Source organism: Colobus angolensis, unplaced genomic scaffold (genome assembly GCF_000951035.1).
Source record: "Colobus angolensis palliatus isolate OR3802 unplaced genomic scaffold, Cang.pa_1.0 Scaffold708, whole genome shotgun sequence".
Lineage (NCBI taxonomy): Eukaryota > Metazoa > Chordata > Mammalia > Primates > Cercopithecidae > Colobus > Colobus angolensis.
The window spans coordinates 22,191-35,074 of record NW_012120799.1 but is presented as its reverse complement, the minus strand read 5'-3'; the positions used below and the strand labels follow the sequence as shown (position 1 = coordinate 35,074).

Below are 12,884 nucleotides of genomic sequence, written 5' to 3'. Positions count from 1 at the left end.
TGCATTGGGGAGTTATACCTGATATAAATGATGAATTGATGGTTGCTGACGAGTTTATGGGTGCAGCACACCAACATGGCACAAGTATACATATGTAAGAAACCTGCACGTTATGCACATGTACCCTAGAACTTAAAGTATAATAAAAAAAAAAAAGAAAAAGACATTACTCAACAGGTACAAGGGATTTTATTCTGGTAATGGATACACTAAAAGCTGTGACTTCACCATTATGTAATATATCCACATAACAAATTTACACTTATACCCTATACATTTACACATGTAAGAAAAAATGTCTTGTTTATGTCATCAAGGCATAATTCATAAAAGAAAAAAAGATGGTAAATTGGATTTCATCAAAATTAAAAACTTCTTCTTTTTAAAAGACATTGTTAAAAGAATGAAAAGACAAACCATAGACTGGGAGATAATATTAGCAAATCTGATAAAGCTCTTTTATCCAGAATTTGTATTCCACAAAACACTAAAACCTTAATAATAAGCAAAGAAGTTATTGAACAAATGGGCCAATTAACAAATGGGCCAAAGACTTGAACACATATTTCACCGAAGAAGATATTTGGATGGCAGATAAGCATATGAAAAGGTGCTTAACATCATTCATCATTAGGAAATACAAATGAAAACTATAATGAGATAACACTTCACATACTAAGATGGCTATAATAAGATAGAAAATAATAAATGTTAGCAAGGATTTGGAGGAACTGGTATTTTCATACATTTCTGGTAGGAACGTGAAATTTGAGAATAGCTTTGAAAAATATTTTGGAAATGTATTTAAAAGTTAAACATACACCTGCTATACTATTCAGCCATTCCACACTTATTTACCTAAGATAAATGAAAGCATATGTTCATACAACTTGCACACAAATATTTATAGTAGCTTTATTTGTAAAAGTCAAAAGCTGTAAGCAACCCAAATGTCCATCAACAGGTAAATGGATGAGCAAATTGTGATACATCTATACAATGAGATAACAGAATAAAAAAGAATGTTTGATACACACAGCAGCATGAATGAATCTCACAATAATTATGCTGGGTGAAAGATACTAGACTGCAAAACAAGAGTACCTATAGTTTGATTCTATTTGTATGAACTACAGGAAATACAATATAATCTATTTTGATAGAAAGCAAATTGGTGTTTCTCTGTGGTGATGGAAGGGAAGTGATATAAAGAGAAAGATTACAAAGGGGCATGAGGAAACTTGATGATGGAGGATATGATAATATCTTGATTATGGTGACAGTTTCACAGGTGTGTGTATACATATAGGCATATAATAAGCTACATATATTTAAGGTGTACAGTTTCATAAGTTTTGATGTCAAAGCTTATATATGTAAAGATGTGTGGTTTATTGTATGCCAATTATACATAAAAAACTGTTAAAAGCAACATTAGGGAGATATGGTATTTCATTTATCTGATTACCAATTTGTAACATGCTTGACAACGCTTAAGGCAAGTATAGATGTGATCATATAGTCACTATCAGTTCACTGCTGGTGATACCATGAAATGACACAACCATTCAAAAGAATCAAGCTGGATACTTGCATCACAGTCTAAATGTGCATAGCCATGTGAATCAGAAATTCCATGACTGGAAATACATTGTAACTAAATAAATGGACAAGTGTACAAATGTGTACAGGATGAAGGCTATAGTATTGCTTCTAAAAGCAAGTAAATACATATTCAGCAGTAGGGTTATGGTGGAATAAATTATGTGCAGCCATACAATGTATATAATATTATGGACTAAAATTATGTGTGCCTCCAGATACTCAGGTCACACAGGAAATAAAACTTGACCCTTAGAGAGAAAAGTTTACAATCACCAAAACTCTTATAAGTGCCTGTGTTCATTTTGGTTTCCAGGTCTTCAAACATACTGTTCCATTTGTATGCAACACTTTCCCTCACTCTTCTCCTAGCTAATTCCTACCAAACCATTGTGTCTCAATCTAGACCACTTACTTACTCATATATACCTTCTCCAACCACTAAAAATTAGGCTGATTCCCCCGATTCATGCTTGGATGCATCACTCAATATTTTCCTAATCAAAGGCAGCATCTGTTATACTCACCTTTTTAAATTCCCTGTCTCTTCTAATAGACTGAGAACTCATCCTTAAAATCACAATGAGTGGACCAGTGCCTAGCATACAATAAATATTCAGTAAATTTGATTCTTAAGAGTAAAGTATCTGGCACATAGTAGATGTTCAATTAGTGGTAGCTAGCCATTGTTATCACTACAACTAGAGCTGGCAACCCGAGTGAAGAAGAATATTTAGAAAGGAGTCTGAGCTTGGAGTCAGAAGTTAGGTCCTGAAACTGTCCCTAGAGGAACAAAGGGCTAAGAGTTTTTCCCTTCCCTTCCCCCACAGGTTTTGTGATAATTTGGAAGTTTTGTTGTTTTCTTTTTTCCCCTTCTGCTATGCAATATGAACTATCTGATCACAGTTGGCAATGCCGACAAATAAAAAAGAAAATCAAAGCCATTCAAAATTTCAATGCCAGCTTTAATTTCTTTAATGTCTCACATTTTGGCTGTACAACCCTCATTCACTTAGAAGCACTTCTCTCAGTCTCCAGTACTGTGAGAAAATAAATTCCTGTTGTTTAAGCCTCCTAGTCTGTGATATTTTGTTGTGGCAGCTCAAGCAGACTAAGACAATGTAGGGGAAGTGCCTGAAAAGGGGAATCATGATTTAGAATTATATGTATAATATTACATACATCTGATACCCATGGGACTGAATTAGGAAATTTTTCACTACTAGAAACAAAACTAAAGAGCTTTACTCACTTGAGTACAGTGTAACACTAAAATATTGCCTTACTAAAATAGAAGTCGCCTGTTTTTCAGAGTTCTAAAAGTCAAGTTCTAAATGATTTTCTGCACAGCATCTTACCAGGAGATTGCTACTTGAATACTGAAAGAAAATCGACTCTCTTTTAAATATGTTATGGCTTTTAAATATATTTTAATATTTAATTATTTTAATCTTAAAATGCTTTGTAAACACTGTGCATTCTCATTTTCTTCTCAGGCCTTAAATGTTAGACTTGCTTATGTCTACGCATTCTCTCTAGGTAAGCTCATCCTCCTTCTTTCATTTGTCATCTGTGTGTTGGTGATTCCTTAATCTCTAACTGTATCCTGGATGTCTTGAGAAACCCCACACTCCTTTATTTAGCAGCCTGCCTAATGGGCTTCTCCACTCAGACGTCCCAGGGTACCTCAAATGAAACCCAAACTGAACTCATTGTCATTTCCTCTCTAAAACCTATTCCTCCAGTCTTACGTCTCAGGAAATGGTACCACCACCAAATTATCAATGGTCCAAAGGAAAAACAAATGCCCTTTGAACTCATCATGGACTACTCTCTTCATTTTTTTTGTCATAGCAAGTTGGTCACCAAGTCTAGTCTATTCCACCGTATGAATATCTCTACCATCTGTCCACTTCTCTGCATCTCTACTGCCACTATTATAGTCAACTATAAAAGGATATTAAAAGGGAAATTCACTGTTGATCACGAATTTGTTACTGTGGACCTGAGGTCCAGACATCTGTGTGCTAAAGAGAGCCATCAACGATCGTAGACTAACATTACATTGCAGGGCATACTAAGCGCTGTCAGAACTGATGCTAAGCAACGCTAAAAGTTTCTCAAGCCACAGTGTCCCTTCTAGGAAGGATAGTGGCCTATTTAGTCCTTGATTGCTGACAAAAAGAGGAATGTTGTAGTAACGAAGTTGATTCCCTTTTGTAGCTTCCAGTTATAAAGATTTTTATTAATCTCGAAGCATTCACTTCTGACAATTATGGAAGAGGTGGAGATGACCCATAGATGAACTCCGGCCTCAGAACCATTCAAGAATCTTAGTCCTCTGAAGGGGGAAGGGAGGTTTATGTCAGCTGGGATATCCCCCATTGCCTTGTCACACATCCCCACCCTTCATACACACCAGTCCCTACTCCTTCAGTCTACTCCCACACCTGACACTTGGCTTTGTCATAAGGGCATGGGCTATGACAGCAAACAAACTTGGGCTTGAACCCAGGTACGAAACTTAACACTGATGTTGAACAAGTATTTGTTTTTGTTATGTCCCAGATGCCTCATCTTTAGAATTACAGGAATAATAGTAACTATATTACAAATGGAATATGCAAAATGCCTGGCACAGACAAGTTGCTCAAGAAATGGTCAACATTTTTATTGATATTCTGCCCCCATTCCTCTTTTGTGTCCATACTTCTAACTAGGTAAGGAACCCCCATGTCGGGCTTCCACCTGCATAAGAGAATGAGAATGCCCACTCTTCAGTAATGTTGTGAAGGTTCAATAAGATAAAGTATGCCAAATTTTGAACAGACAAGTGCCGAGTGGATGGTCTATCTCAGAGGGAGTAGTGTCAGAACCTTCACACAGAACCAGAAGCAAGGATCTAGGTGAACAAGCAAATTCTGGTGCCCTAAGGGGCTCTCCTGCCTCAGCCTATGTGCACACAGCCATGCAAATACACAGAGGGCTGAGTCTAAGGGTCTCCCCTGCTTGATCAGTATGGGCTAAAGAACTGGGAAAACTTGAGACTGAAGGCCAAACACACTAATGGCTCCAGCTGAGAGATGTTAAGGAAGGAAGATACATTGCCTCATTTCTTCATTTGTTCATTCATTCATTTGATCCATCATGTCTTAATTTTGAGGATGTTCTATGCGCCAAACCCCATTGAGCTAGCAAGGCACACAACCCAGCACCTAAGGAATATAGGCTAGTGATGGGAAACAAAAACCTCCTCAGGAGGATCATCTTATGACCAAGAGGCCCTTGGATGAGGAGAGGCTAGAGGTGAGGTAAAGAAGAAGAAGGCACCTGCTGCATAAATCTACACAGACAACCCTGTAAGACAGGGAGGGTGGTGGTAGTGGGAATATCATCATTAATGACCCACAGAGGGAATGAACAATGTCTAGAGCATCAGGGGAAGTGCATCAAAACTCCTGTCTCCACTGCCTGTCAGGTATTTGATACTAGGTCTGTTATTGTGCCAGTCACAGCCTCAGAAGCCTCATATCTACATTGGACATCCGAATGACGGTGTCCACCTAGAGATAATGCCCATGAAGAATGGCAGAAGGAAGTTACTTATTCTTGATACTATGAATATTAATAAGATGGATTTCAGATATATGTTGAAGTAGGAAATGCAACCACTGTTCATTGCCTAAGAATAAGTGATGCACTGGATAACACCTGGGGAAACTTTAATGTAATTGAGTACTTTTTTAAATTTTGAGGATGCAGGTATCCCATGTCTGCCTCCAGATTCATTCTCATTCCTAAAGAGAAAGAATGAAGGACTGGTGGTGCTCCCATTAGGAAAATGTATGGGCATGTCCAAGAGGAGCCAAAAAAGCTACTCTAAAGGCACCAGTGGTAGGCACTGAAGTCGCAGAAAAGAGCGTGCAGCCTTATTTAATGCGTTGAATAATTTGGCGCCTTTTGTTCAGATTGCCTCTGATGTCACTTGGGCATATCAGCACCCTGAGATGCCAGAGGACCCCAGGATGCATTTCAGGAAGCATCATCATACCTGTGATGATGGGCTTAATTTGGGGTTCTAAGGACAATTGTCATTCCGAGAAGAGTCCACGGGAAACCGAGTATGGGTTTACTCGCGCTTAAAGAGAATCTTCTTCAAGACACAAATGTCATAGGCAATGTCTACTCTCTCACAACTCTAAGGGCAGGCTGCACCTTGCTTTGCTCTGTGACTATGTGTTGTGAGAGGCTGAGCATTAGTATGGGTTAAGCAGCCATTTAAAATCCAGTGATACTTCAGTAGGACAAGGTACCCAAGAGAAGCACAAGGCAACTGATCTGCTTCTCCTCCTGTATTCTGAATCTCATCTCCTACCCAAGCCAGAACCTGGGTGTCCCACTTAACCTGTTTCTCTTCCTCAATGCCAAGATCCAAGAATTCCACAAGGCTTCTTGATGCTGTCTTCTAAACGTCTCTCACATTCATTTCCTTCTCTCCATCTTCACTCTATTTCAGGTCACCACTATCTATAGCCTGGATGAGGGTCTTCCATTCTCCCTTTTCCCCTCCCACATAGTCTTTTTCTCCACATTGCAGCCAAAGAGGTTTCGCTAAACCACAGATCTGATCTCCTCAGTTCCTTGCTGGAAAACATTCAGCGATGCCCGATCCAGTGCCTTTGGGGTAATGTTCAACAAGCCTTATACACTGCAGAATTACGTAGTCAGACAAGCCTCTGCTCTCTATTAAAGATTCAGGAAAAAGTCATAAATTATCTCTATTCTGACTGAATTAAGAAGGAAGAATTTTAAATCATTCATTAAACATCCTGAAGATAAACCTGGGTCTCATACTCAACTGGAAATATTGCCCATTTGAGAAAATTCTGGTAAACTAACAAGAGAACTTTTATTTCAGCATTGTTTTCAGAAGGTTAAATAAGTTGGAAATACAGTACGCTCTGCCAACAGGCAGATGCTTGAAGATATTACAGGAAATCAATTGCAAGGAATATCATTCAGTCATTAGAATGAAAGAATTAGAGGTATAAATTGAGATTTCATTATTTATTAGGAAAAAGGTTAACCTGGAAATTCAATATGGAATGGTTTGATTTTTATAAATGAAACAAAGTAGAAAGCTGTGTGCTCTATCTAAACATATACATGCCAACACATCCAGTAACCCTACTTGTTGATGCCGATCCTAGAGAAATGCATGCACATATTCACAGGGGACATGCACACAAATATTAATAAGAGTATTATTTTGTTTTGGAAAAATGGAAACTGCATAAGTGTGGGTCATTAGGAACAAGAGAAATTGAAAATGATGAAATGTTAAAAATTAAAATAAATGAACTAGAGTTCCATGTATCTACATGGGAAAACATAAAAAATATAAACTTGAGCTGGAAAATCAAAGTGCTGAACAATGTATACAGTATGGTGTGCTTTAAATAAAGGAAGAGATTCTATGTTGTGTATGGACATATAAGTAGGTAGTAAATATATGCAAATCTCCATGGGTATAATGATTGCTGACTTCATCATAGTGGAGCACAGTGGGGAAGGAGAGGGCAGAGTGGGTCAGGAAAGACATAAAAGGAGTGTTTTACCACATCCAATATGTAAAATATAGACAGTAAGTAGAGCCTAATATTTAAATTTTAGCCATTGGTGTTTATAATATTAATCTCTCTTCTTGTCCACATGTTTGAGATTAATTCACAGCAAAAATATTTCATGCTAAAAACAAGCAAATAAACTGCAAAAGTTATCCCACCACTTTTGCTTAATGAGGGTAGGAGTGTACATGCTATAGACTTCCATGCAAGATCCAAATTCCTGGAAAATGTAAAATACGCCCATACTTGCACTGAAAAACATTTTAGAAAAATTATCAGTGGACTAGAAACTATAAGAAGACTCAGAATGTGGGACAGCAGATGGAGCCAGACTACTGGTTTGAGTAAGCAATGATCCAGAACGAGTGCAAAGGTTATTCCAAATGGAGGGCTGGCTCAAGAGTGCACTATGTCCTAGAGAGGTGCTTTCTTTCCTGAACCAAACTGGTCTATTGCTAGACTTACCCAATAGGAGGACTTGGTAGGCTCTAATTATAAAGAAAATTTCAGCCAGACAGGCATAAAGTATTCATTTGTTTCTTAAGAGTTCAGTAAGGAACACCTATAAAATCTTTTGCATCATGTATTCCTTCAGCACGCATTTATTAAATGCCACACTCACATACCATTTGAAAAACCTTGAGAGATAAAGTCTGTGCTTACCATGTAATAAATGCTTTTCAGTTATTATCTCATTTAATTCTCACAACCCCATGAGGCCAGTACTTTAATTAACCCCACTTTACAGATGGGAAAACAGCTTAAACTAATACCTTGAATGACACAAGAAAGATACAGAGTCCTAGTTATAGGCCTTTCCTCAATGGAGTAAAAAAGGACTCATTACCCATTTGGGCAGATCAAGACAAGCTTCAGAAATAAACAGGTCTGTGAGCAGCTAGATGGAATTTAGCTAGTTGGAGAAGGCTGAGAAGGCAGGTCAGGCAGAGCAAACAGCAAGCAAAAGCAAGCAGTGGATAAAGTTCAGAGTATTCTCTGAAAGAAGCAAAATAAATCAGGTGTCCAGGAAGACTGGAGCCTAGAAATCTTAGAGCCAGCCTGCACTCCATCACCCTCTCCCCTACTTATATGGACATGTAAGTAGGTAGCAAATATATACAAGTCTCCATGGGTATAATGATTGCTGACTTCATTATAGTGGAGCACAGTGGGGAAGGAGAGAGCTGAGTGGGTCAGGGAAGACATAAAAGGAGTGTTTTATCATATCCAACATGTAAAAGATAGACGGTAAGTAGGGCCTAATATTTAAATTTTATACAACTAGCCATTGGTGTTTATAATATTAATCTCTCTTCTTGTCCCCATATTTGAGATTAATTCACTTCATCCATTCTGTCTGCAAAGTCCTTCAACGCTCACCTTTAAAATGCCTTTCTGTCTCTCCATCCCCATGGCAACAGCCTTAAGGCATACTTTAGTTCCCAGTGCTTTTTATTCTAATTGCTTCCTATGTGGTCTGCCAGGAGATAGTCTGCTCTTCTGAGAGGCTGCACAAATGCAATTCTTCTGATCCAGTCAGTGCCCTGCATATATATATATATATATATACACACATATACATATATGTATATTACATGCATATATCTATCACATTTTAAAGGCTCTGCACCTCTTTCGCCCTGCTTGTTTCTGCAGTCCCATCTCCTCACATCACCCAGCACATCTGCAATAACAATATTATTCGGGTCCTACACAGGACCACGAATTGACTAGTATACACATAAATGCCTTCTGAAAACAGAGTGAGTGAATGAACGCTCTATGTAAGCCAAGACAGGAAAGGAAGGCTGGTGACAGTTGATTCCTTCCAAGAATACACCCTCCCGCCACCCCTGGCCTCCCAACCCCACAACCACACAAAAAGCCCGCCCTCAGTAGGAATGGAGTAGATTCTCACTACTTCCTTAGATGTGAGAGCTAATAATTATAGAATGCAAGGACTGGTTGCCATCCTCTTCTCAACTCCTTTCCCTGCAGCCTCCTCCCTTGGCTGCCAGCCTCCCATTCTCAACTGCAGACCGCCCACCTCCTCTGCAGGAGTCAGAGGTGGGAAGTGCTGGAAGTGGGGCAGGGCAAAGCCATATGAGGGGAGCCCTATGACTGGAGGCTGCTGGGAAAGAAGTCTGGAGGGCTGTAGGTAGGGGTAGTTAGCCAGGAAGCTGCAGCACAGAAACCAGCTACACAATGGGCTAATGGTGGCATTTTATTGCCTGCAGTAGGGATCACATTGTCAGCGGCAGTAGAGGCATTGGCTGCAGCCGCAGCTGTGGTGGCAGAGATAGAGAAGGTGAAGGGGCTGAGGCAGGAGGCAGCAGTAGAGAAAGTAGAGACTGTAATGATAGAGGCGGTGGTGGCAGCAGTGGAAGTAATATCAGCTGAAGCGACGAGTTTCTAAGGCTGTTCTGTAGTACATTATTCCCTCCTGTCCTCCAGGCTGCTATGGTTTGTATGCACCCAGCTCTGACTTACCTGCATGAATCACATCCCCCATTCTTCCCCCACTTCCCCAACACCGCTGGACACAAGCTCTGAGGACAGAATAGTGAGCCTCTTCGAAGCTCACAGGGTGTAGGAGAGAATGGAGGTGCAGCAGCGATATACAGGGCCTGATGGCTTCACAAGGCCCAGGGATTTCCAGGACTTTCAGGGCCTTCTTTGGTTCAAGCACCTTGGGGATGTCAAACAACTGGAGACTTAGAGTCCCTATTCACTTTGCCCCAACACCTGGAGGGGCATGGGTTGGGTTCCTAACATGTTGTGGAGGCTGAGTTCTTCACAAAGATTGAGTACTTCCTGGATGGGCACAACCATCTGGAGGGATCCAACAGCTTAGCACAGACTGACGACTTGGGGGACTTCAACCTCCTGACTAGACTCAGCCACCTGGCAGAACCCCAGGACCTGGCAATGTCCAAGTGCCGCTATGGGTCCCAGCATTTGGCAAGGCCTGAGTACCTGGCAGGGCCCTCATCCCTCAGAGATCCAGAGCTATTGGCTGGGCCCCAGCACCTGGCGGGTCCCTGACAACTGGAAGGGCCCAAGCATTTGGTAAGGCCCTAGCACATCCAGAGGCTATGGTAATCCACAGGGCCAGAGGACATCTGAGACTCCTAGCACTATGTGGGTCCCAAGCCTGTCTTGGACCCCAAGCACCTCCTGGGGCCCAAGTCCTTTAAGGGGTTATAACAACTCCCAAGTTTGCAGCAGCTCTCGTGGCTGGAATAATTCTCATGACTACAGCACTTCTCAGGGTCAGAGCACTCCTAGGAGTCCCAGTGTCTCTGAGATTCCTAGTACTTCACAAGGCTTCGGTGCATCAGAGACTCCAAACACAAACACTTACTGGGACCTGAGCACTTTGGAGACCCCAAGCCCTTTGCAGGGCCTGAGTAACTGGAAGGCCTCAAGCACTTCCAGTGTACCAAATGCATCCATGGGCTCCAGCACATCAAGGAGCCCAAGTACATCCAAGCAAATTATATCAAGTGACCCCAGCATCTCAGAGGTTACCAGAACTTCTGAGGTCCCAAGAACCTTGAAATCTCAGATCACCTCCAAGGATCCTGGCACCTTGAGGGCTCCAAGAGTTTCTAAGTGCCTCAGGACCTCTGAAGTCCCTAGTGCCTCAAAATCCCTGAGCATTCTTTATATCCTAAGAACCTTAAAGGCTACCAGCATCTTCAAGGCTCCCTGCACCTCAAAGGACCCTAGAATCACTAAGGCTAGAAGCACCTTGAAAGGGCCCAGCACCACTGAGGTCCCAAATACCTTGAAGGCCCTGAGCACCTTAAATGTTCCAAGCACCTCAGAGACAGTGAGTACCTCAAAGGCCTTAAACAACTTGAAGGTCTCAAGCATCTCGGAGTCCTCCGTAGAAGACCCAAGCACCTCTGAGGCTCCCACCACTTTAAAGACCCTCAGCTCCTCGGAGGCTACAGGCATGTCAAAAGCCTGGAGGGCCTTAAAGGTTCTAAGCACCTTCAAATCCTCCAGCACCTTGAATTCCTTGATCATGTCCGAGGTTCCCAGTACTTCAGAGACCCCTAAAATCTCATAGGAACTCAGGACTTCAGAGATCCTTAGATCCTCAGTGGTTTCAGGCATCTCTCAGAAGCCAAGAACCTCAAAGGCTTGGGGTACTACAAGGGCCCAGAAAATGTCAAAGTCTCAAAGCACTGTCAAACATGTGAATAATTTCAAAAACGGTCTCCTAACTGTGATATTAAGCATCGATTTCATGGTGCTCACTTGAGCTAAGGAAAGCCTCATTTGGAAGGTTCTGCAAAAGTTAGAAGTGAAACTGAAGAAGAAGTACAGAATATTTGGGTACCTGAAAAAGGTAATCACCCAAGAGTTTCTATAGCAAGGGTACCTAGAGTATAAGCTTGTAAACTACAACAATCCACTGGGGTATGTATTATTTTGGGGTCCCAGAGCCAACCAGAAAAACAGCAAGATGGAAATTTTAAATTTTGTGGCCAAAGTCTTTAACAGAGACCTCTGGGACTCGCCATCACAGTACAGTGAAGCTATGAAACAACTGAAGGCCAGAGACACAGCAAAATACAAAGCTCTAACTGATGTCCAAGCCCAAATCAATGCCAGTGTTCCAGTCCCTGCCAGATCCTGTGCAAGTTCCAGTTCCAATTTCAGCTTCCTTCAAATGCTACCATCAGCAACTCCTCATGCAGCTAGTGAAATATGAGTCACAGCTATCACTTGATGAGAAGGGGTAACTAGAAGAGCCAGAGTGCCCCAGGACAATGGGTATTACTGATTTGGAAAGGGAAAGGAAAGGAAGAGAAAACAAAATATTTGGTGCTAGTGTTTGAGTTTCTGTGGGTAACATTATTATTTAGGTCTTATTTCAATATTGGTTCTTTTCCCCCCTTTAATTACTGCATGTTCACAAGTTATATTCATCATAAGATTTTGGTGAAAGGTCACACTTTAAGTATTAATAACTTTATGAGGACTTGTTTTCCTGTTGCCTGTATAGATTCCTCACAAGTATTTCAAAAGCTTGTAAAAACAAAAATCTTTTTCATGATATTCTATTATATGAAATACATAGTACATAGCATTTCAATGGAGTACACTTGAAATATTTGAATGGATTCTTCAGTAAAATAGCCAGGTCATAAAAGGGAAAAGGACAAAATAAAACAAGCTCACCTGAATAATCCTCCTGCATTTTTGTGTATGTTGTATAAAGACTTATGTGTTCCATGACTGTGCGTTGTTAATACAGAACATAGAGAAAAATAAAAGCATAACGACGAGTACATCTTGCGCATTTTCTGACCACCTGTTATGTGAGGCACCAGTGTAGATTCCGGGGATACTCCCTAGTACACATCCTCCAGGTCCAAGGAATGTTCTAGATTATGTGGGAGAGAAAAATAGGTAAACTGGCAGTGCAGTAAATGCTGGGATAGAGTCCGAGACTGAAGTGCCATGAAAATGTAGAAAACATTATGTGACCTGTCTTGGGGAGGGGGCCAGGGAAGGGAGCATCACAGGATGTGTGAAAATTCAAGAGACACTTAAATAAGTTTGGGGGGGCTGAAATATATGATCAGAATATATGATGAAAATATAATGTATTAGATATTTGATTGGATACTCCACCCA

At 40.9% G+C, this 12,884-nt stretch overlaps 1 pseudogene; it reads left to right on the top strand.

The window, feature by feature from the left end:
• LOC105501381 overlaps window positions 1-10,274 on the top strand; it is a 48,130-nt pseudogene extending 37,856 nt beyond the window's left edge.
• The last annotated feature ends 2,610 nt before the right edge of the window (window positions 10,275-12,884 follow it).